Raw genomic sequence first — 8499 nt, 5'->3', positions numbered from 1 at the left:
AGGTGAGGAAGGACAGGGAGGGGGTAGATCGCAGTAGCACCAGAATGTGCTAGGATCCCTTCCCCTGTTTTTGAACCTCTCCTGACCCTTTACTCTCCTTGGACAAATGCCAACTGGCATAGGTCCAAGGGGACCCACAGGGTACCAAGAGGTCGATAAAAAAATAGAAAATATTTTTACTTATCTCTGGTGGGCCTCCTGATCTCTCACCCCACCATTGGATGCAGCACGTGCTCAGTCAGTACAGCTGCATAGCCAGAAATGGTAGGGGATAGGATAGGATTTTGGGTGGCTTTCTTTGGACTGTTTGGGTTGCTGCTATCGGTTTTTGTATGTATTATTAATTTTTAGATGTTTCTATTCTTAATTGTGAGCTTCTGTGAAGGCAATGGGAGGGAAGGGGTGTGCAAATTTAGATATAAATAAATAAATGACACCCAAAGTAACCAGTGAACTCAACTGTTTTCTGAAACCTGAGCATTTTAACAGATGGATTTTATTAAGCTACTCTTGCTTCTTTAAGAACCGATTCAATGTCTGCAGCAGATTTTTTTAAAAAAATTAAAGAATACATAGCTAAACAATTTTAGATGTATAAGAAAAATAAAACTATGCCAAAAATCTGACAAAAATCTTTCTTTAGGCTTACATACCTACCTATTTCACTTGGTTTTTTTAAATTGCTGGTGCAGATCAAGTTACCTTTTCTTTTCTGCTACTGTAGATACAGGGTATTTTCATAGCTAGATGGGGACCTACCATAATACCTACACAGTTTAAATTTGAACTCAAAACAATCTTTTTAAATATCTTTTAGATATTTCCAAATTTGTAGCTTACCTGGCCCATTTCCAATCAGTTTGAAACTTCCTGACTAGCAGCATGGATGCTATCACCATAAGGAATCTGATCTCCCAAGTAGAGTACAAATGCCGTACCATGCTAGCGCAAGGGACTGTATGATGGGATCACCAGCACCCCTGCTGTCTATGAGGTCTCCTACCGATCAATCAGCCAAGATCCAAGATGGCTGAGGTAGCCCGACTAGGATTCACAGCATTTTGTAGATGCAATTTGGCCATCCCAATTTACCTCTCATTCAACTGTCCTTTTGTAGTCTAGTGAAGCAAATGTAATCTTTTTAGAGGGGCAATTGCACCAAGCTGCATACATGAAGGGGCTACATTTGCATCAACAAACACTACATAACAACTGAGAAGAGAAGATCGCTCAAATGAGCATTCAGTCTCCAAGGTTTTATGCAGATGTCTCACTATGTTTTCCCTATTTTAAATGAAGCCCTGTTCAATTGTCCTTTATCACAAGGAGGCACTCCCTGAGTACAGCATTTGTTGATTCAAAGTGGTGGACATGGGGTTAAAACCTCCTGAACACAAGGGCAGGGTTTCCATGCACACCTTTGTGGACTCTATTCTTGGGTACATGAAGTTATCTTGATTGATGTTCAAACCACTTGCAATTCCCCATGGACAGGGTTAAATTTTCATGTTAAGAATTTCTGATACACATCACCAGTCAGCCATGATGCTCAGGACCAAACTATACCTTATGTTAAACATGTCATTGGACCTGACATGTAAATTTTTGTTACTAAATAGAACCTAGGAGGAGAACTAGGTGAATTAGGTGGATCAGGACTGCATGATGGGAGGGCTTTGACATTATCGTTAACAAAAACACTTATATATCTCTTCTCAACAAGGAAGTTTACAAGCAAAATAAATAACCTATGCAGCTACTTTATTCTTAGATTGTTGATCTGTCTAGCTCTATTTTATCTATGCCATCTATTAGCATGTGTTCATGATTTCAGGTAAGGTTCTTTCTCAGCCCTGCTTAGAGATGCCAGGATTGAACCTGAGATGTTCTGCATGCACTTTGAGCTACTGCCCATTATTGCTATTTTACATGTGGGACACTCTCCTGAATGCCAATGACAGCCTCCTTCCTAGGGCAAATGGCAGCCACAGGAAAGCCCTATTTGAAGCAGGATGGTGGTAAGCAAAACGGGTTAGAAACCCTTCCTCCTTACTACACTCCCAATCCCCTACTCTGGAGTTTGTTTTCTTAATAGTGGTGTGTGTGTGGATAAATCGCCTCCCACACAATGAAGTGAAACAGCCCCAGACATTCCAAGAAGGAAGATGAGGGGTCAGGACATTCACACCACATGAGCATCTATGGTTCTTTTTGTGTGGGGCTGGCTCAGGAGATCAGTATAATCCAAACCAGCCCACTATAATTTAGAAGAGAGATAAGCATTTGTAAAGCTTTGTATAATAAAATATAAATTTGCTGCTGTTATTGTCACTGTTGTTGTTGTCATCAACATCATCATAGGTCTTCACCTGAAGGTTTCTGGCTTTGAAACCCTAAAATTCCTTAGGCAAATCCCTATAAGACCACCATGTTCGGTCTGTATTCAACTCCTTCTCTCCACCAAGTTATGCCAGTAACTGAAATATTTGACATGGGTGAATTCCAGTGTTTCCTGTGTCTCCAAAAACTCTTTTCAATGCCTAATGCCTGAAAGGAGAAAATCATAACTTTTCATTGTAATTTTCAAAATTACTGTTTGCTTAAATTAAAAACAATGTTATTCCCCCTCAGAGAAAGACCCATATTAAGTTTGTCTTTATTAAAGCCATTCTGCTTTTCAGACAAAAATTATTTCCCTGGTGCTTTATGTTCTATCGTGATTGAAATTAATCCTGACATTTATCACATTTAGAAAAATTGGTGAAACAGTATCCATGTAAACCCTCAATGGCAGCCATGGATGTAATATATTTGGTAGTTTTCCGAAGAACGTTACAGTCAGATGTTTGCGTTTTTATATTTAAAAGTTTGAACAGAGGATTCCAGCTGTGAGATACCAAGAACAATCCAGCTGCACAGCTTTAATGGGGAGAAGGATGTTTGCTAGGGCTGCCCATTCTTTCTTTCAATCAATTACCATAACACATTACTGGATTTCTGCCAGAAAAGACACAAAAGCTCAATGTACAGCATTGTTTTGGATTTCGCAAACTGTTACATTTGAAGCCTGCCCTAGATAAAACACAGATGGGGAAAAAGAAAAGGGCAGCAGAGGCATTGCTTTGGTTGCTGAAATGATGATCGCAACTCAATTTTGTTGAAGAAAAAACCACTTCAACGCATGCACTTCATTTGAAAGGTACTTGAGGATAGGAGGGTCAAACGCCTTTGAAATCAATGGAAAGGCGGCCATTGACTTCAAAGAGCTTTAGACCTTTTTCCTTTACAACAGGTATAACACAAGCACAGAGGCTAATGTAGATCAGATGTGACCCAGGGAAGAAATCATATCGAGGGGCGAGTACAGGAAACTTATCCATTCTTTCTCTGGCATTTCTGCTGAGACCCAGCCAGCATGGATATCAATCACTGCCAGCCGAGTTGGTGGTTTTATGATATGAACATCTGTCTACTCTGAAATGAAAATCGCCCACTATTTTCACATATTTCAGAGAGCAGTTACTTCCACAAAACTATTCTCTCTTCTTCCTAGTCTACCCTCATGTTTAGCGGATGTTGCATCCACTAAACATTTTTTTTTCCTATGGATGTCTCCTCCTTTTCTCAAAACCCCTGGAGATGGCAATAATCACCCAACCCCACTTTGGAATTAAGGGGCTTCTTGCTGGCTTTGCTGTGGTCCACTCCTTTGGCCTGAAATTGCCAGGGCCTTTGGGTTTGGACTAGCTGCAGGATCAATTCTGTTGCCAAGACATGTGCTACATGTGTTGTCATTTCTGGAATATTAGCAATGTATCTACTTAACGAGAGGAGCAAATGTGAGGAAGCATGTCAAGGAATAGGAGATCTTATGAGGAGCCCTCTCTTTAATCTTCTGCATTTCAAATGCAGCAATCTTATGAACATCTACCAGGGAATAAGTCCCAAAGAACTCAGTGGGACTTACTTCTGAGTAAGCACAATGTTGTCTACAAGTCTCAAATTTTAGTCCATAGCCATGTCATCACATTCCAAGAGACAGATCCATTTCCACAGCAGAATGTTTTTATTTTTTAATCCAATATGACTGTGACATATTTATTGCATGGCATGTGATACAATCTTGATTGTATGATTCTGCACTTGGCTTGACTCCCAGTTTGGACCAAGGCATATAAAGTGGATCACCAGCTTACAATTAATGACGACAACTAAACAGATTCAGAAATGCCTCCAGGGGAGAACGTCTGTGTAACTGCAACTTAGGCAAAGTAGAATCATCGATACCAGTGTTTCTCAAACTGTGGATTGGGACCCACTATGTGGGTTGCGAGCCAACTTCAGGTGGGTCCCCATTCATTTCAATATTTTATTTTTAATATATTAGACTTGGTGCTCCCATGGTATGTGACTGTAACTGGGGAAATGTTACAGACCTGTACTTTTAACAAGCTACTATGTATGTTCTTTTAACAATGATAGTAAATGGAACTTACTCTTGAGTAAGTGTGGGTAGGATTGTTAAAAATGTTCCTGCTTGATGATGTCACTTCCGGTCATGACATCACTTCTGGTGGGTCCTGACAGAATCTCATTCTAAAAAGTGGGTTCCGGTGCTAAATGTGTGAGGACTACTGATATTTCCACATTATGCTGCGCTGTCCCAGATATCAAGCAAGACATCAATTTCTCCCTTGCTCAATGCTAAAACAGCATTCTGAGAATGCTATAATTCAATTCCTTCTGGGTTGAGGTGATGAGCATATAACCCTTTTAGTTGCACAGCTTTTAAACCTGAATAACCTGAATCGAGCCAAGCTATCCATCCCAAGTAACCATTGAGTAGATATATATATATATCTCCATGTATTGCTTAGGTCTCTATTCTTGGTATGGTATCTGTTCAGAGACTTTATTTGTCAAATACTTATGCCTAATAAAGGTTTAAATAAATAAAGACAACTAAACATAAAACTCATAAAAATCTCTACGTGCTAACCATATTCATCATCCATCACACCCTTAATTTATAACACTGCCATCCTTCCTAATAGTCAAGGTTTCTTCTCACTTAACCTGCATGAGTATATTTCAGTACACAGTCCAAGGTGGATGTGCCAGTCCTTGCCCCTTTGAGCTCATGCCAAAAGTACAGCTCTGTGTCATAAGGGTTGGGCTGGGACATGACATCTTCTTCATCCCTGGGTGGTGCAGCCCGAGTAATCACTACTATAGAGACTTGTGTCTGCAATTCTGTTTATTCTAGAACTTATTATTTTGACAGCCCACCCCCAGCCATCAGTTCCTGCATATTGTCACAGCTTCATCTAGCCTTGAACAGTTTTTAGAGTTTAGGGAATTGTTGTGGGTATGTTTGTTGTGTACTGAGCTGAGTGGGGCAAGTTGACCTTGTAAATACTGTGGTGGTTGAGGTGTTTTCAGTTGGAGTTAACCTCCCCATTAACATATACTAATATATTCAGTTGGGGTTCACCTCCCCATTATCTCCAATGTTGGTGAAGAGGAGCAAAGGGTTAGAGTCATGATTGGTGATCATCTTTGGTGGGGCGTGTTGATAATATGCCTAAGAGCACATATCCTAAGATTGTGCTGGGCTGGTGCAAGTCCCTTGCATTGCTCAGGAGGGTCGCAATCATGCCGTAAAGCACGTTTGTGCCTCCTTGGGTGTTAACTGAGTCGGCGCAAGGAGGCTGCATCCAGTCTCCGTGCTGATGAAAGGAAATAGGTCTGCTCTGGCCAAGCTTGGCCGACATGGGAGCCTGGGGAGGGGGAGTGGGGAGGATGGAATCCTGATTCCATTCCCAGGCATCTCAGATCTGCACCACATCTTTAGGTGGAACAGATCTGAGTAGACCCATTGGGGCTGCAGCAGCTCTCCCCAAGGTAAGGAGAAGCAATTCCCCTTGCCCCAGGTTGAGCTGCTTTCAGCCCCAAAGTCATGCTGGATATGGGGCTAGCCTGATGGCCTCCCTGTTCCAGTTCAAGTTAGGCATGCGCTGTGAAAGAGTTCAGAAGTCTGGGGGTTAAGCTGAAAAAGTCCCCCACCCAAGGGTTTAATTCATACCCTTGTAGCTAGGTTGGAAACTGTAGTATGGGCCCAGGTAGCAAAGAAGGGTGGCAATAGTGTCTGAGCGTAAGTCTGAGGAGAGAAAGGGGATAGGTGACTTGGAAGAGATCTGGTGTGTACCTTTTCTGCCAAGATCCACCCCTTCCAGTCTGTTCCCCTGCCCTCCCCCTCCCTGCCACGAAACACTCCCTGCACTCGCCCACTCCCTTCCCCTCCCATGTCTCCAAAACCAACTTACTGGCACCAGTGGAGGCTTCAGGAGTCAGTGGCATCACTAGGGTTCACGTCACCTGGTACGGGATGCCAGCGCGTCACCCCCCATACAGTGGGCAGGGCAACACCCCAGGTGGTGGGCATGGTGATGAACCATCATTTCACCCCCACTGGTTTTTTGTCTGTACCTTTTGATAGAACAAAGCTAGAACACATTCTGCATGAAATTATGCATTGATTGATGTATAATATGATGGTATTATTCTTCCAAACTGTGATTTTAGTGGTGTCACACACCCCCTCCCGGGTGTCAACTTACTAACACCTTATTGCAGCAGTTCTCAAACTTTTAGCACTGGGACCCACTTTTTAGAATGACAATCTGTCCAAGACCCACCAGAAGTTATGTCATGGTGGAAGTGACATCATCTGGCAAATTAAAATAAATATGTATAAATAATTAAAGTAAAACAAATAATTAAATAAGCAGAAGCCAGCCCTGGTCCACCAAGTGCATTTCCTCTGTAGCCTGCCTGCAATAACACCCCCCCCCCCCAAAAAAAAAAAAAATCAGTAAGGTTTTTCAGCCCTACCCAGTGCCCAGTTCAATTTGAGAACTTCTGTTTAAACCGGATCATTGTCAGGATTCACCTGACTTTGCAAGTCTCAAAAAAGTTCACCTTATCAGCTGAAGCCTCCGTTTTGATCCTTTTTAGTGGGGGTGGGGTGGGTGAGAGGCTGCCTTCTGGAGCATTTGTTGAGCTCCAGTTCCATCAGATCAGGGCCATTCTCGTGGTGTCACATTCCCCTTTGCCTGGTCTGACCACCACCCAAGGCATGTTTGCTTACTCATGAATAAACGTGACCACGAGGCTTAGTTTCGCTTTCTATAGGGCTCAATACATTCATCTGCTTGGAGGGAAGGACTTCCTTCTCAGGTGTTTTGGGGGGATGCATTCATTGGATCAGGACCATTGTGGTGTTGTTGAATTCCCCTCAGCCTGCCCTTTCTGATGGATTAAGGTGTGTTTGCCTACTTGCGAGTAAACACGCAATATGGCTCAGTTTCACTTTCCATAGGGCTCTATGCATTTTTTGTTCTTCAGTTTTCTGGCCATAACGTTTGATAGAAAGGAGATATTTCACTCAGGTTTATTGCATTGCATTCTGTTCGAAATTCCCCATCCAACGGTATATAACATGATGGGGTTACTCCTAACCACCACAATTTTAGTGTGTCACCCCCCCCAGAGTCCATCACCCCCCTGTGTGCATCACCCAGTGCAGCCTGCATCGCCCGCACGCTCCTAGCGACGCCACTGCCAGGAGTTGTTGCTGCATGCACTGTGCCACTGTCCATTTGTGGAAGCAGCCTGGAAGCACACAATAGTGGCCCAGCTGTCCCTGTGCCACAAAGGACCTGTATCACTGTTCAGTGATAGGCACCTCATAATAATTAAGACCTATACAGTATGTCACAGTACGTACTTTGTCCAGGAACACTGTCAGGTAACGAGTATTCTAGAAATGGGCTCAAGACCTAAATAACACATGATAAACATGTACAACACTGATGGGCTACAATATGAATGCTAGCTGCATGACGAAGTTAAATTTACTGCCTATATGCATACGACAGAGAGAAGATATAGAGTGCCAGCAATTTTTTTTGAAGCTTATTTTTAGATACATCTTAGATGTAGACATTGCACCAATGGTGCTGCACAGAGATTAAAAAATGTCCACATTGAACACAGATTTGTTACTGTAACCATGAGTGCAAAGACGCACAATGGAATAATCAAACACAATCTGGCTTTGTTTATATGAGAAATATTAAGCTATATTTTCCAAGAAGGAATGGCATTCCCTCCGGATACACATAATGATCACAGGACTATGATTAATAGCTGTGGAGGGTATAAGTGGAGATTAGCTTCATGGGAGGGTCACAAAGAGGACTCAAGTTAAAGATGATGAGGCTCAGCACTGACTTTTGTTACTGTTTTTAAAACATGAACGGATAACTGATGTAAGTGGAGAGTTACAGAAAATCCACCCTTGATTGTGCTTTTTTTTTTTTCTCCCTGGAACAAATGCATTTTCTTTTTCTTAGGTTTTTGTTTTTTGTCCAGAATTCTGTAACCAAATTGCCCCCTAAAAAGACTCAACTAGAAAAATTACTGAAAACTATAGAT

Source organism: Tiliqua scincoides, chromosome 2, assembly GCF_035046505.1.
Source record: "Tiliqua scincoides isolate rTilSci1 chromosome 2, rTilSci1.hap2, whole genome shotgun sequence".
NCBI classification, from domain to species: Eukaryota; Metazoa; Chordata; class Lepidosauria; order Squamata; family Scincidae; genus Tiliqua; species Tiliqua scincoides.
Note: the sequence above shows the minus strand (reverse complement) of the source record.